The 16,342-nt window shown below is 37.0% G+C and overlaps 1 pseudogene; it reads right to left on the bottom strand.

Moving 5' to 3' along the window:
- Positions 1 to 523: 523 nt before the first annotated feature.
- On the bottom strand, positions 524 to 15,920 carry LOC132123052 (protein moonraker-like; annotated as a pseudogene).
- Between the last annotated feature and the right edge of the window lie 422 nt (positions 15,921 to 16,342).

The following is a 16,342-nucleotide window of genomic DNA, read 5'->3' as shown; positions in this document are numbered from 1 at the left end:
GTCAAACAATAATTCAAAGACAAAATGACAAAATCAAGGCCAAATATGGTGCATTTTCCATAAACATGTTTAACAGCTCATTGCCTTAATGAAAAAGTGTTCTATGTTGCAATGTATGAAAAACCAAACCACTCCCAGTTATATTCAGCTCTCACCCCAAGATAATGTATGGCATTGATGCACATCAGGTAGGCCTATCCCAAATAACTGTTCTCGAGTAGTTCTAAATGACTGTTGATAGAGGTGAAGCCTGGAGTTCTTTAATTCTCGGGAACTGCCTATGTTGCATTACTCAACTCCTTTAGGGACTTGACCTATTTGTAGCAGTCAGCAAACCCAATGACAAAACAATTCAGACTCCAAACACTGCATTGTGTTTCTTGTAAAAGCAGCAGTAGAACAGCCTGCAGGTCAGACAAGCAGAAAGATAGATAACATTTATTGTACCAGCTGGGTGCAGGAAAAAATGGATACTATTAATTTAACTTTTTCTTTAAAAAAATTTAATCCAGGGCACGGAGTAAAATATGCCAAGTCAAGGGAGATGCCGAATGAAATCATGATTATAAATACAATACAAAATCAACAGGTATCTTTCACCAGCAATAAAAACACAACCAAGAACAAGTTCATGCCAAATTGGTGACTACATTATTCCCGTCACAGCATTCATAATAGTTCATGGCACAAAGCCTAGAATATGATAACAAATGCAGTAACTTGTGCTGTTAGTTTGCTTTTGGCATTTTTCTCAAATAAGTAGGTTGCTGAACACTGGGAAGAAACCAGTGACTCACATCTGGTGGTTTAAACTACAACTTGACAGGTTAAGAAACATGCCCTAAAATCTGCGCACTGCATTTGGATTAAGCACTAAAAGGGACAACCAATACTTTTAAAGCCATATAAAGCTTTCACTTTCTGATTATTATAACTGATTATTTACTTCATTACATAAGAGCTGTAGGCATGTAAATTTCAACACACAGACCCGGTAAGAATGCTTGTGAATCCTATAGTGCTTAGGCCCTGGTTGTCCTGTTCAATTATATTCCCAGCATACTGTACCAGCACAACATCTGGACCCATCTGGAGGCTATTTTCCCCTCAGGCTCTGACATATAAACTATACACATACTCTAAATATACCTCACCTTTCCAATCACACTGGGCAACATATGGATGCTTATTGTGATATTAAAGACAATTAGCACAGAGAAACCAAAACGTATGTTTTAGAGTGTATAAAAACAGTCCACAATGTAACAAGTTTTTGTTCTGACGTGGACAGCATTACTGCATTCCCTAATTCTTATTCAAAATGAAGCGAGTGTGTTAATCCTCTAGTGTGAGGTATTTATAGAAAACAGCACAAATCTTATCATTTGCAATGCATTAATAATGTAGAGGTTCTTTTAAGGCTTTTGTCTCTGCTGAATAGCAACCACAGAACTTGACTAATGCATTGACTAATGCACAAAAAAGGTTGAATGGATTATGGCACACTGATGTGACATTTGTTAGCCGTGTGCTAAAAAGCATCTGTTTGCATTTAAAAGTCAGACCGCCCACTGAGGTTTCACATTACAACAGAAATGCCCATCTTGAGTATAAACCGAGCTCTAACCAGCAGGTTCGATTCAATGATTGTAAAGTCCAATATTTAAACGTAATTTATGGTAAAACGTACAAAACTATGAATCTGGATATGACCAAGTTCAGTTCCAAAAACATATCAAAATGTCATTGCTTCTAAGTTATAAGAAGTCTCTATGACATTGATGTGGTGGGAGACTGGACAAACTGGAGGAACTCTGAAGTGAAAACAGCTTCCGCATACTCTTCGGAAAAATCCTGGAACTCTACCGCCACATTAGCCAGAGCCTCAGCCATTAGCTCATCAGCCAGACTGCAGGAAACAAGGGAAAAAGAGAGTTACAGTTACACAGCACTTACTGATCATTTTACTTTAAAGGGATAGTTCACCCAAAAATATGGAACTATTCCTTAGTCATTATAAATGACTCATTCAGACGGAGAGAGAAAAGAAAATGTTGAGTATATTTTTGTGTTAGTATTGTTACTGTTAACTAAAACAAACTATTAAAAATCTTTTTTTAAAATAGAAATAAAGCTTAAATCAAATGAAATAAAGTTAAAGGGATATTCCACCCAAACATGAAAATTTGTCATTAATCACCATGTTGTTCCAAACCCGTAAAAGCTTTGTTCATCTTCTGAACACAATTTAAGATATTTTGAATGAAAACCGGGAGGCTTGTGATTGTCCCATTGACTGCCAAGTAAATAACACTGTCAAGGTCCAGAAAAGTATGAAAAGCATCATCAGAGCAGTCAATCTGCCATCATTGATTCAGCCGTAACGTTATGAAGTGACGAGAATACTTTTTGTATTTGTGTCACAGCTGACACAGAAAAGCGTACGTAGTTTGTGTTCAGCATGTTTTCTTCTCGTACAAAAACTATTCTCGTCGCTTCATAACATTAATATTGAACCACTGATGGCAGATGTACTATTCTGACGACGTCTTTCATACTTTTCTGGACCTTGGCAGTGTTATTTACTTGGCAGTCAATGGGACAGTCACAAGCCTCCCGGTTTTCATTCAAAATATCTTAAATTGTGTTCCGAGATGAACAAAGCTTTTACGGGTTTGGAATAAAATGGGGGTAAGTGATTAATGACAAAATTTTCATTTTGAGGTGGATTATCCCTAGGAGAATTAGAAATGTTGCCTTGGGAACTAATTGAAATAAATGATTTTTTAATTTTTATATTTCAGTTTTAGTAATTGAACTTATTTAAGACAGCATGAAAAATCACAATTTTTTTCTTTTTCTATTCTAATGCATGTTACAGATTTTATTGTGAACAATTCATCTGAGAATACTGAATATGTTTCATTATTTGTATTTTTCTATCTTCTGATCTCATAATTTTTCATAAAAACAATGTCACTGGACATCAGGTTTAAAGTGACGTATGGAAAAAAAGATCTATTGCTACTTCTGTTTCATCGCAGCTTTGAAGCTATATAGAAATATACAAAAAACCAAAACACAAAAGCACATAAGCACATAACAAAATTACCACAACTAAAATAATGATTCAAGATTTTAATAAATACTATAATGTATATAAAGACAAAAATAACAGTTTGTGTTCTCTCAGCATTAAAAATAAAATGACCTCTTTCTATCTCTTTAGGGGAGTGATGAGATCATCTAAATCTTTTCTTTTAGGCTTTTAAACCTACCTGGAGAGCCCGGTCAGTCTGTGCTCACTCAAGGCCTTCACTGCCTTGAAGGCTGTTATTACCCACAATGCAATGTAGACTGACAAGGGCCCGCACACAATCCCAGCAGCAACACTAATTGCCGTGACATTTCGCATCTTCTCTATTTCTCTAGAATAATAACCATTCAGAGTCTCTGCGGTGCTACACTGACCTCCAAAAATAATAATAAAATAAAAAAAAATCCTCAACTTCTTTTTATATCCATGCAATAACTCATACTTTTTTCAAGCTGTAGCACACAGAAAAATATTTTCACTTTTGATTCTTCACTTTCTCCTTTCCGTAAATGATTTCTGCAACAATTCTTCTCACCACCCACACAGCCCATGCCACGAGGATCAAGTCTGACAGATGAGACATAAGCACTAGGATCATATTAGAATAGTTTTTGTGTTTCTCTTCCCACCATTGTTAAAAGTGTTCTCTATCTGGACTAGTAGGACTTGATAAATATCCACCACATTGCACCAACTTAAAAATTCTGTTAAGTATGCTAATGGCAGGGTGGACGTGCAGGAGTACTAGACACAACAAACAACAAAGACACTCATATGCACGGGAGCATGCTCTACATTAGCATCCACCAAAAAACAGATCTAATATTTACATTTAAAATGGCATCGTGTGCGAGGCTCATTATAGCCATGAGGCTGTAAACAATCTCAACTCCTTCTAGCTGTGTCACTGGGTGAAATGCACTGGGGCTTTTGACTAATCTGCTGTTGCTCTGGGTGCAAATAGAAGAGCTGAGCTTTTAGTGTTTATAAATCCAGGTATGTGTCTTGAGCATAAACAAAATAATGAAATATGTCAGGAAATTGTAGATATCAGTGATGAATAAAAGCCAATTTATGTTAGATGTCTATGTGCCTATGTGTCTATGTGCAAGTTTACTACATCAAAAAAGCTATACATATGGCCCTGGTTTTGTGTTGCAAAATTAAAAATGTATTCGTTTAACAATCATGCACTATGGTAAAAGCATTTTGAGATCATAACATAGTATTGTGCTCGTTACCACACAAAAAGTTTTTAATAGCCTGCCATTGTAAAAATAATTTGCGTACCATATAAGACCATATAAGTTTCTGAAATATATTGGTTAATCTAGGCTAAGCTGTTAGCTTGCTAACTGAACACACAAAGAAAGAGAAATGTTTAATTTGGATAATTTCAGCTTCTGTAGCAATGTCAAAGACTTTACTTAACATATTATCATGATTAAGAATAAATGTATGGTAATGTGATTTTCTATTATTTCTAATCTAATGAATTCAGCCCACACTTCAGTGTTGATTGAGATGTTTTATTAATAATGCATTTATTAGATTCAAACCTGTCTGCTATTTCCCAAGGATTGAAGCTCCCCAGAGCCTCGTGCGAGACCAGGAGCAGGAAGGCATCATGGTCGTCCCTGTATTTCTGGATACTCCTCTGCATGCTGGGCAACACAGTCAGATAAACCCCAGGTCTGCTTTCTCTTCCAGCTGGGACTGGATGACTGGGGTCATTTAAAGTTAAAGAGTCCTCATCTATTATTGATGTTTCTGATACAGCCCTGTAAACTGAAAAATAAAAAAATGTTGATGGTTAATTTTCATGGTTTTTGCTCTCTCTTTCATAAAGGTCACATTTTCAAATTTGTGCCTCTAAGGCAACATCAATTATTTGCAGGTGTTCTTGTGCTTGTCTTTCATGTATGTTTTTTTTTTTGTATACAAATACAGAGAATCTATATCTCATGGCTAAAGCACAAATACTCTTCAAATTTATATATATAGCAACAGAAATAAAGAACTCCTCACACTGACATTCTAGGTAGACTTTAATACACAATATTAGACGCAAGCCCAGTCTAGAACTTAAGGCTGCCAACAATGTACAAGGGCCATTTATTCTCTAATGGAACATTATAGGGGTCCGGCACTGCTATTGTGGAATTACTTCCCCTTTACTGTTCCCTCAAGGCGCCCTCTTTGTGCGACTAATAGAATACTGCTCCAGCTAACAGCTACCTCAAGCGTTTTGGGCATGTTGTGACACTCTGGAGAACTGAGGATTTGACCAAAGCTAGGAGAATAATGTCAAACTTTGAGCGGTTACACAGTGCAGACAAAAATGGCATAAACAGGTGAAAGAACGGTAAAGATAAGCACTCAATGAAGGGATTCACATTAAAAGGCATCACCAGTGTTAAGTCAGATCTGTCATAAGCAAGAAAGATCATATAAGTTGCTGAGAAATAAGTGGAACAGCATTTCAGTAAGATGTTAAAATGAACATAGATATGCCGAGGTGAACAGGTAACTGTTTTCCATGCATTTTTGGCGAGGCCAAAAATAATGACCAAAATTTCTTCCCTTCTTTCAGCAACAGCTCCAGCAGTCACAAGCAGAAAAAAAAACACTCCACATAAAATTTATATGAGCAGACACAAAGCTGGGCTGACTTGTGCACACGCTCCAGTGTTTGACAGACAGCATGAGGCAAGGGAGATGCGGAGTGAGATGATAAGAACTTGTTCTTGGGGAAGCTTTATCGACAAATAAGATATCCAGTATCAACAGGTTACAAGTTAACACCTATGAAACAAGAGCTAAAGTGAATTCCTCACGTATCCAGTATGCAATAGCATACAAGTAGCAGGTTAACAGGAGGGTAAAAAAAACAAAAAAACAAAAAAGATATTTCATGAAAATTGCCTGGTTTTAAATCAGTTTGACAAAATTAAATCACTGAATGAAATTACTGAATACAGATAATACAGACCTAAAAATGAGTTTGAAGATGTATATTCTTTGAAAAAATGCCTTGAATTATGCAATACTGACAAAAAAAAACTGTTCTTTGTAAAACATTAGACTTTGGTTGGGCTTGCAGAAGGATTTATTCAAATTAGAATGATCTGACTATTAATGATTTAATAGTTAATTGTTATAAAGAAGTACACTACCCTTCAAATATGCATTGCATCCAACCCTTCAAATATACATTGCATCTGAAATCAAATACTTCCATACTATAAAGTATGCAAAAAACAGTATGCAAAAAAAGAAAGAAAAAAGAAAGTCGTACAAAAAAGTAGTACAAAACTGACGCTGTAGGTCACATGACCATATCAACATGGCGGATGTAGTATGTAGTATAACACATGGAAAATATATAGATTCACTCTACATACAACATCAGTTCAAATTCAAATGTAGTAACTATTCAGACAGTATGCAACTTTTTTTTTAATAAATGTTAAATACTTCATTAATAAATACATTAAAAAACATAGTGAATATTTTTTCATACATTAACATTGCATGTGTCATTGCCATTCTGTGCTTTAAATAGCTGAAAAAGCTTGCAACCAGTGTAGCCCTGTTCCTTAAGCAAATGTCTCACCAGTTCTTTTAATGAGAAATTCATCAGACTTGTTTATCGAAGTTCTCATAAGGAACACAGAATGGGCCAGAAAAGCAGCAGACCACAGGATATACAGACATCATTTGACCTGAACAGATCAGGTGTGATATATTGGAGAAAGCCAGCTGTAATAAGGTTGTACAAACAGAAATGAGACGTGTAAAAGTCAGTGAATGAGATTCTGAGCCACCAATGCTCTATCAATATTCAGAAGCCATAGATCAAAACCAATAAAACTACAGGGCTGCAATTTACACCTTTAATCCAGTGAGAATCAATCACCAGCAGCAAAGTTACAGCTGAGGAGCCAGATAGCGAGAGCGATATTAGCTGGATGAAGGTTAGATGGTGAGAAAGAAATGGTGGTATGAAATAAAAGGTTAGAGAACGGAGAATGGGGATCAAACCAAAAGCTACAGCCTCACCATTGGCTCCGCACTGATCTCTTTGAGCTTTGAATGAGCAGTGATGGATCACACACTCTCTCAGATGTGTTGAGACTCCAACACCAATAACCTCTATGTGCGGACAAACGACATTATAAGATATCGCCACTTATCAGCTATCACTCCTCGATGATTCTGTTCCTTATAGTCACACTTTAGAAAACTTCATCCAGTGAGTTTGTGCTGCACAGTGTGGAAGATTCAACAGTACACTGCAAAGTTAACAAAATGATTTAAAACAATACAAATGTACCTGAGAAGCAGAAAATGTATTTTGTTTTCAGAAAATAAATACTGGATTGCGTTTGTTTCACACACCATTCAAAATTAGTAAAAACTCAAAATTCTGGTTTTAACACAAACCTTACTAACTTCAGTTAGAGCTATACTTAAAAAAAAAAAAAAAAAACATTGTCAATGGGGTAAGAGAAAAATTAAAGCAACAAATGAGTTTCAAGATGTGTATTTTATGAAAACAAGTCTTATGTTATGCAATATAGACTATTTTTTACATAACATTATAGAGTTTTGTTGAACTTGCAGAAGGATACTTTCAAATGACAATTCTTTGATTGTTAATTTTCATATTTAATTGTTTTAAAGAGTTACACTGCTTTTCCAAAGCTGTGGTCTGTAAAATTTTGAAATATTTTTGAAAGATGTCTCTTATGCTATCCAAGTCTACCTTTATTTGACTAGAAATACAGTGAAACTGTAATACTCTGAAATATTGTAAATATTATTCACAGTACATTAATATTATATTCTAAAACTTAAAATAACTATTTTCTGTTTTAATATATTTTAAAAAGTAATGTACTGTATTCCTGTAAAGCTGGATTTTCATCAGCCTTTACTCCAAGCTTCAGTGTCACATGATCCTTTCGGGAATCATTCTAATTAGCTGTTTCGGTGCTCAATAAATATTTCTTATTGTTATCAAAGATGGAAACAGATGTGCTGCTTGATATTTTTGTGGGAACAATGATTCGTGGCTTTTCATGGTTTATATTAAAAATGGATTTGTTTAATTGAAAGAAAAGCATCTATTTGAAATTGAAATCTTTTGTAACATTATAAATGTCTGCTCTGTCACAATTTAATGTGGCATTGCTTGAATAAGAACTTCAAATTTAAAAATGTTTTTGCCTTTGCAATATTTTTGTAGTAACTTGCTAAGTCTCTGAAATAACATCCCTTTTAGACTAGGTTTCTACAACCTCCTGTAATCCCTGTACTTTCTGCCCACTTTAAAATGGATAAGATTAATAAAATCAAATCCAGTGCAACATTGACTGAATGCCATTTTATTCTGAATTGAAATATAACCTTAGTTAAGCATAAAGAAAACAGAAATGGGGCACAATTATATTTTACATCAAAATCCTTCCTCTCTGTCTGTGTATTGTCTGAAATATTGATGTTAAAGGAGCATACTAAAATGGACTAGAATGGAAGAGGAGTGTCTGGTGATTTCAGCGCTCAGATTGGGCTGTTTGATGCTTTCACGGCAGCATCAAATGATACTTGACTTTACAACCCACTAATAGAAAAATCTAAACAAATCACAGAGGGAGAAAAACCGAGAAGCAAACACATGTATTGAATTTCATTACAAATCAGGCACGGTGATTGATTATGCACCAGCAGAGCTTTTTAGCTTCTCCCCTGGCCCCCTAACATCTAACAGCCAAAATGGTTCTCTGAATATTAAAAAAAAAAAGAAAAAAAGAAAAAAAGAAAACAAGAAAAAAAAAGCCACATTGACAGCTCTCTATTGTGCTACAGTAAGGACGCACACTGCTGCAACCAATCTAGCAGTAACAAATGAACCGTATAAATCCCCAATCGGTTTGTGTGTGCCATTTACAATCTCTGCTGTGTTTCCATGTCAAACAGTGTGTTGTCTACACAGCTAATCAACAAATAATAAACTCTGCATGATAATCAACATCAGGGCCCAATATCTGCTTCTCAAATGACCTCCCATGAGCCTGCACTACATCCACACAAAGACCCCAGAACTTGCTCCTTCTAGTGGCACGTTTAATACTGAAAAATAAAGTGTTAGTGGTTTCTCATCATAAATCATCTGTTCGGCCTTGGCCTTTAGTGGCTATACTAAAAGCCGAGTAATTACCATAATGCTTTGCATAATTCATTTTCCATGAGTTTTATCTCTCCCGGCCACATCCGTCCAATAATTGTCCATTCTGATGTAAATAAGCTGCAGAAACGGATGATAAATGCTCACTGAGAGTTTGATTGAAGCATTAGGTTGATTCTAATATATCAAACTGTAACATTAGGATAGAATTAACGAATGAAGCTGGAAGAATAAATGGCATTAAGAGAGAGCTGATGAGCAGATTGACTGTAACTTTCTGATCATGAGTGGAATGTCCATTTATGTGGCTTTTAAACAAGCAGCATGTTGCCAAGTCGTCATTACACTCTGCAAGCAGGATGACCACAGAACACTTCTTATGGAAGGATTAGTCAAAAATAACTTGCAAAAGCTTTCAGTGACAGCCATCTTCTGAGTCAGAGTAATAAAATATCGCATTAGCTTGCCGGCTGGCAGCTTTTCATTAGCAGACAAGGAACTTGAAGTGATGTCAAGATCTTGTCCTGCAAAATATGGTGATAGCACTGAGTGTAATATAAAGTTGTTTTGGATATAAGCAACTGCTAAAAGACTACTCACTAACTACAGTACTGTGAAAAAAGTTAGTGCACCCCATTTACGAAAAAAAAAAGACGTTCCATCCTCAGAATTTGTGCTCTACATTTAACCAATCCAAGTGCAAACACACGGTAGTGACCTGGAGCATTGGGCCCAGGGAGCAGTTGGGTGTTTGGTGCCTTGCTCAAGGGCACCGTAGTCATGAAATTGAAGGTGGAAGAGAGTGCTGGTCATTCACTCCCCCACCAACAATCCCTGCCTGAACTGAGACTCGAACACACAACCTTCAGGTTACAAGTCTCTAACCATTTATTAAAATAGAAAACAGTTATTTTAACAAAAATATGCAGCCTTGGTGCAAGAGGCTTCTTTCAAAAACATTTTTTTTAAATCTTAACAAACCCAAAAATAATCTTCTACTGTGATTTTTTTTTTCTTGGAAAACTGCCAGTATAACTGCCAGAGCCTTGATCCCTGCATCCCTGTCAGTCCCTGCAGCTCACTGGATTTCTCCAGTCCAGAGGGATCTTAATCATAGTCACAGTCATTGCTCATGTTTCAACTCAGACATAGACACAGTAAGAGAGACTAAAGAATAGTCTCCTGGTGCAGTGACATTTTAGAGCCAAAGTTTTCTGTCAGTATTAAGTGACTGGCTGAGGATAAATAAATCCAAACAATGGTTCAGATCAGGGGCGGTGGAGAGAAAACATGGCCCATGCAGCCTCAATTCTCAGCAGCCTGTGACATCCATGCTAACCCAAACGCTCATGGTGAGTGCACTGGAATACAGGGAGAATAAACAAATCTCTGAGTGAGATGGCTAACCAGTCCTTGTGGTTACTGTCAAGGATGTAAAATGAATGTGTTAACATGTAAAGGTATAGTAACACAAACATTACTATAAAAGGATTACAGTGTCTCTATCAGTCCCCAGCAACAAAAGACAGACATTACATTAGCATTTATTTACATATATGTATTTATCTACATATATATATATATATATATATATATATATATATATATATATATATATATATATATATATATATATATATATATATATATATATATATATATATATATATATATATATATATATATGTATATATATATATATATATTAACTGTTAGTCCATTAGCACTTAACCTGTTACTGTCACACATCATTATATTAGTTTCTACCTTTGAAACGTTGTATTGCAGCATTTATAATGATTTGCTTGTGTTGTCGCTTTGATAAAAAAGCATTTGCTACATGAATAAATGCAAATGTAAATTATTGAAAGGTATGTTGATCATTTTAGTCAGTATGTAGCAGACAGAATGCACCCTTGAAAGGCTTGTAGATCCTGAGATTAGACATGAGATGGTGCTTTGAAGTTTGTGTTGACATTGTGCTCCTATGTTGAGAGAGAAAAAGCGTTCAGAGCCTCTCTGCGAGCTGAAGCTGAAAAGGAGAAAGGATTTTAATCTTCTAATGTATCTATTGAACCTGTTCCACTCATTTTACCCTTTATGCCCCTCTTGCTTTAGACAACTCTCATGCACTCAATACTGTTCCATTTAATTTTACATTTTCCTCATTAATTTACTGAGCCACAGCTGCTGCCAAAGCTTTGGGCAGAAAGAAACGAGGATCTCTCTCTCTCTCTGTGTGTGTACTGGCAGAACTATAGAAGGGGAGGTGGAGGGAGGGAGAGATGGAGAGAGAGACTGGCTTTTACCAACAGATATTTTGGAATTCGATTTCAATGTGGCTGTTATTGAATATTCCCTAAACAGACAGATATTGCAGTGCAAAAACACTCTGGTCAATATGAAGTTTCCCGGCAATTCAAGTGAAGACTGATTTAACTGTGAATGATCCAAATGTGCCTGATATATATGCAGTCAGTAGACTCTAAAATCAGCCGATAGTTACTCACCCAGTCTCCACTGGCTTTTGCAGGAGGATGTCAGCCGTACCAGGGGCATTCAGGAATATTCCTCTGAGCATCTGCAACACACAAGACGTTTTATTTTAGTTTCATTGCTGCCATCTGGTGGAAAGCATTGTCATGTCAGCCATACAAAATGCAGAGCACATACTCGTCTGTCTCTCCAGGGACAAAGTGGGGGAGACGCTGAGACCGTTATTGGTTGTCGGCAATTACAAAACATCACAGAATAGTACCTTGTTACAATTTTTATTTGGAGCTGTGCACTTTGGAGGTTAAAATGTTCAAATGAATCCTTCCCACATTTTTGTTTTATGTGAATGTTTGTAATTTGAACATTCAGTAAATATTCAATTTACAAATGTTCTAGGTGCTAAAGATACAGGAATACGGTAGACTCTCTTTCCCAGACTCTCTTTTAATCATTCTTGGAGATTTTAACAATGCAAATCTTTCATGTGAACTCCAAAATACAGACAGCACACACACACCAGAGACAGTAATGTCTGATGTATATCACTCTGATAACTGTTTAGTTCTTATAATATCATCCTACAGGCAGAAACTGAAATCAGCTAAACCTGTATTAAGGCCTGTTAAAAGATGGACTAATGAAGCAGAGGAGGCTTTAGCACTTACTGGAGTGTTTTTGAAGCTGCAGTCAACCAATCTGGATGAGCTCACAGATACTGAAACTTCATATATCAGTTTCTGTGAAGATATGTGCATTCCTACCAGGACATCTCTATCATTCAATAATGATAAACCATGTTTTTTGGAAACTCAATCAGCTTTGTTATGCCAAGGAGGATGCTTACAAAAATATTGTAAGCAATACCACTGCTTACAGACAGGAGGTTAAAGAGCAGGCTGTCTGGTGCAGTCACAAAAACCTGGAGCTGAACAACCTGGAGAAACCCCCTGCTCTCCCTCCACTTACCATCATGAGCACTGTGGCAGCAGTAGAGTCGTTTAGGTTCCTGGGCACCACTATCTCTCAGGACCTGAAGTGGGACTCTCACATAGACTCCATTGCTAAAAAGGCCCAGCAGAGGTTGTACTTCCTTTCCCAACTGAGGAAATTCAACCTACCACAGAAGCTGCTGAAACAGTTCTACTCAGTGTTCATCCATAACTGTTGGGTTTGGTTCAGCTACAAAATCAGACATCAAGAGACTACAACGGACAGTCAGGACGGCTAATAAGATTATTGGTTCCCCCCTGCATTTCATTTTCAGTTTTTCTTCTATTAGTGTTATATGTAATCTCTACTGTGCAATCATGTATGTTTGCACTAAGTGTGTATTTTCTTTTGCACTGGAAGCTCCTGTTGCCAAGACAAATTCCTTATGTGTGTGTGTAAACATTATTGGCAATAAAGCTCTTTCTGACTTATGAAAAAAGTGTGGGTTTTCACCTTAACTGCAATCTTCTGCCGCCCTCTGAGTGTGTAACTTCCTGTTCTAACCACCTGACGTACAAATATGAGACAAAAACAGTAGAAACAGGATTCTCTATTTACATCCAACCTACACACACAACAGCTGGTCTCAGTGTGCCCAAAGGGAAGAACATTAAAATATTAGGGAGAAATGGTCCAAATGGTACACTCCGTGTTAAAAGGATTTATATCTCCTGCTGATACACTAACATGTCAGAAATTATTTTGGAAAAACAACATCAGATGAATGTTTAGCTGTGCTTGATCCAACAAAGGTTGAATTGTCTCTCTAGCGGCCCGCTCAGCTTTTTCCGCTCCATTGTGTGGAAGAGCCCACTGTCGTCCTACCATGGCCACATATGGCCTGCACAAGACAAATACCCATCAGTGCAAACACACACTCAAATAATAGAAAGTTCAATGAGCTTTCAAAGCAACCAATGAGGTTTAGTAATAAAATGTTCATAAGAAATGCATTGTATTAGCTCATTTTAATTTAATTAACTTAATTAAACAAGCAGCAAAATTCATTTCTCGCATACACAGTTCATTGAACCACTGGTTAACTACAACAATGAGGGAGCTGCTGTCGTACGAGAGATTGTTAATGCGGTCAGCCTCCTCTTTACTCAGACGATTCAGTTCTCTTAGTCTGTCTGCAGTCACTCTGTCCATTCAGGCTTGTCTATAGCACATAAACATACACACCACTGAACATCTGCTGCTGTCTCATACTCAACAGCTAAAAAATATCACTTACATCAGCGAACATGAGCATTTAATGACACAACTGAGGATCATAGTGATGATCGTTTAGTTACAAAGAGAGCCCAGTGATAATGAAATGTCTTAAATAACTGAAAAAAGGGTTCATTATATACCTAAGGGCTTCATTTTGTGCTTGATTCCTGTCATGTGATGAAGGGCTGAGCTGTGTGCTGCCACTGGGTTTAGTCTGTGGCTTCTGCTTTTCAGAGAACAGACATCTGGCATCTGGCCGGCTAGACACCAAACTATACATATGTTTATATACAGATATATTAGGAGAACACAAAGGTGCAAGCATGTCAAGTCCTGTGTGCAAGATGTACTGACCGTGGACGTGGAGGAGAGTGAGGGGATGTTGGTATCCAAGGCACAGCGGACTCTTTCTGAGGTACCTGGTTTTCCCTCAGTCGGGATGAGACAGTGGGCTGCTGGAAGCTGGCATCACAGACATGACCGGCCTGCTGAATGAGAGCCAGTGTCTTTTTTTGGTAATTTTGTGGAAACCTTGACACATTTTTTCATGACATCTGATGTTAATAGAGCAGCACTTATTTAAAATTACTATTTTTACTGCCCCTTTTGATCAATTTAATGCATTCCTGCTGCATAAAAGAAACTTCTATCAAAATCTAATTGGCTAAAATTTTGAAAGGGAGTGTATCTCTATAAAAATTAGAGCAATAACTTAAGTATAAATAAATAGTTTTGAATAATAATAATACTAAAAAACCTTAACATGGTCTGGGTTGATGGCTCTAGTTTTTTTTTTGGGTTTCTGTGCTTCCGCCTCTCTCAGTTATTGATGATGTAAGAGGTTCTCTGGCCCTGCCCTCACAACTTCGCTGTGCTCCTGTGGGATTTTCCTGCCAGTCAGCTGTCTGCATTCAATAACAAAATCTCAAATTTTCTTTTGCAATACCCTGAAATCAAATATCTGCAAAGGAAGCAGCCAGCTCACACTGCAAACCACTTCTGCACAAGACAAATAATTCAATACTGATTTGATTTTGATGTACAGCGGCCCAAAAGTTTTTGTACACTTATCACTTGGTTAGATATTTGCTATATAATGCAAAAACATACAGACACTTTTAAATGTGGCTTAAGTGTCCAAATTCTTTTTTGGGGCCATTGAACTTATAGACAGATAACAAAACCAAAACGCTTTTTGAAAAATGAACGTCACCTTGGTTGTTATGACTCACCACCAGGCTTTTTCCCAGCAGCTGGCTTTTGGGGTCTTCATGAGGTCCTCTCAGCTGGTGCTCTGGCAGGATGGGGAGGGGACATGCTGCGGGTCCTGACCCTGATAGAAGTCTTTTCTAATGGGTTGACATTTTGGAAATCTACATCTCTTTTCCTGGTTGTCTCCTGCTTACTCAGTGCTGAGTCCAGCATCTGAGCAATCATTAAAAAAAACACAGCATTAAATTAAGGCTTTGACATTCATTGAAACCTTATTGTATTTATATATAGTATATAACCTCTAATTTCTGCAGGATGTCGAGGGCTGTCACTGGTACGGCAGATCCTTGCCCCACCTCTGCTTTGGCTAAGCCGAGAGAGAGCTGGCGAATCAGCTGCCCCAGCTCTTTGCAGTGGGTGGGTACTCTGTTCTCTGCAGGGTCCGACAGCTGGTTGATAAAAACCTGGATGGCTCTTACAGCTCCCCAGTGAACAGCAGCCAGTCTGTACATTGTCCTGGACTGAGAAGACATCCATAGAAACATTTAAAACCCCTGCATTACTCATTCTTGCACTTTAAAATAAAGCTATAATCAAACCTTTCTGATATTGATTTTTTGGGGGCAGAATAAACTTTGGTAGCTTTTTGGTGTGTTTGACATTCTGGGAACGCAGCTTGTCTAGATCCTTCTGTATTTCTTTAACCTTGAACAGAACAACAAATCATTCCTGATGTGGATCTGTAAAGCCGCCTTTCCATCTCTGACAAATGAGTCATTCGTGTATAAGAATGCACGGTTTTGCATGATTTTCTGACTATATGCAGAAGTTTTGGGTCCAGATTGACCATCATGTGCGCAGAAATAGTTAATAGTTAAATCTGTGAAATGGGTGGTCATCAATAATTATGTCTGAAATCATTAATTTTCCCTAAAAAACTATTATGCTTTTCTTTTAAATGTACTGATGGTCATCTGTTTGATTATGGATATATTCACACATTCATTATTCATTAATACATCCATTCAACCAAAGTGAAACTGCAGAATTATTTCTTAAATAATAATTTATATTAATTAGCCCTTGAAAACCTATTATATTTTCCTTTCAGATATATTGGGGGTCATTTGTTTTGTGTG

The sequence above is a fragment of the Carassius carassius genome, chromosome 41 (genome assembly GCF_963082965.1).
Source record: "Carassius carassius chromosome 41, fCarCar2.1, whole genome shotgun sequence".
NCBI lineage: Eukaryota > Metazoa > Chordata > Actinopteri > Cypriniformes > Cyprinidae > Carassius > Carassius carassius.
The sequence above is the reverse complement of the archived record's forward strand: the minus strand, read 5'-3'. Positions and strand labels throughout refer to the sequence as shown.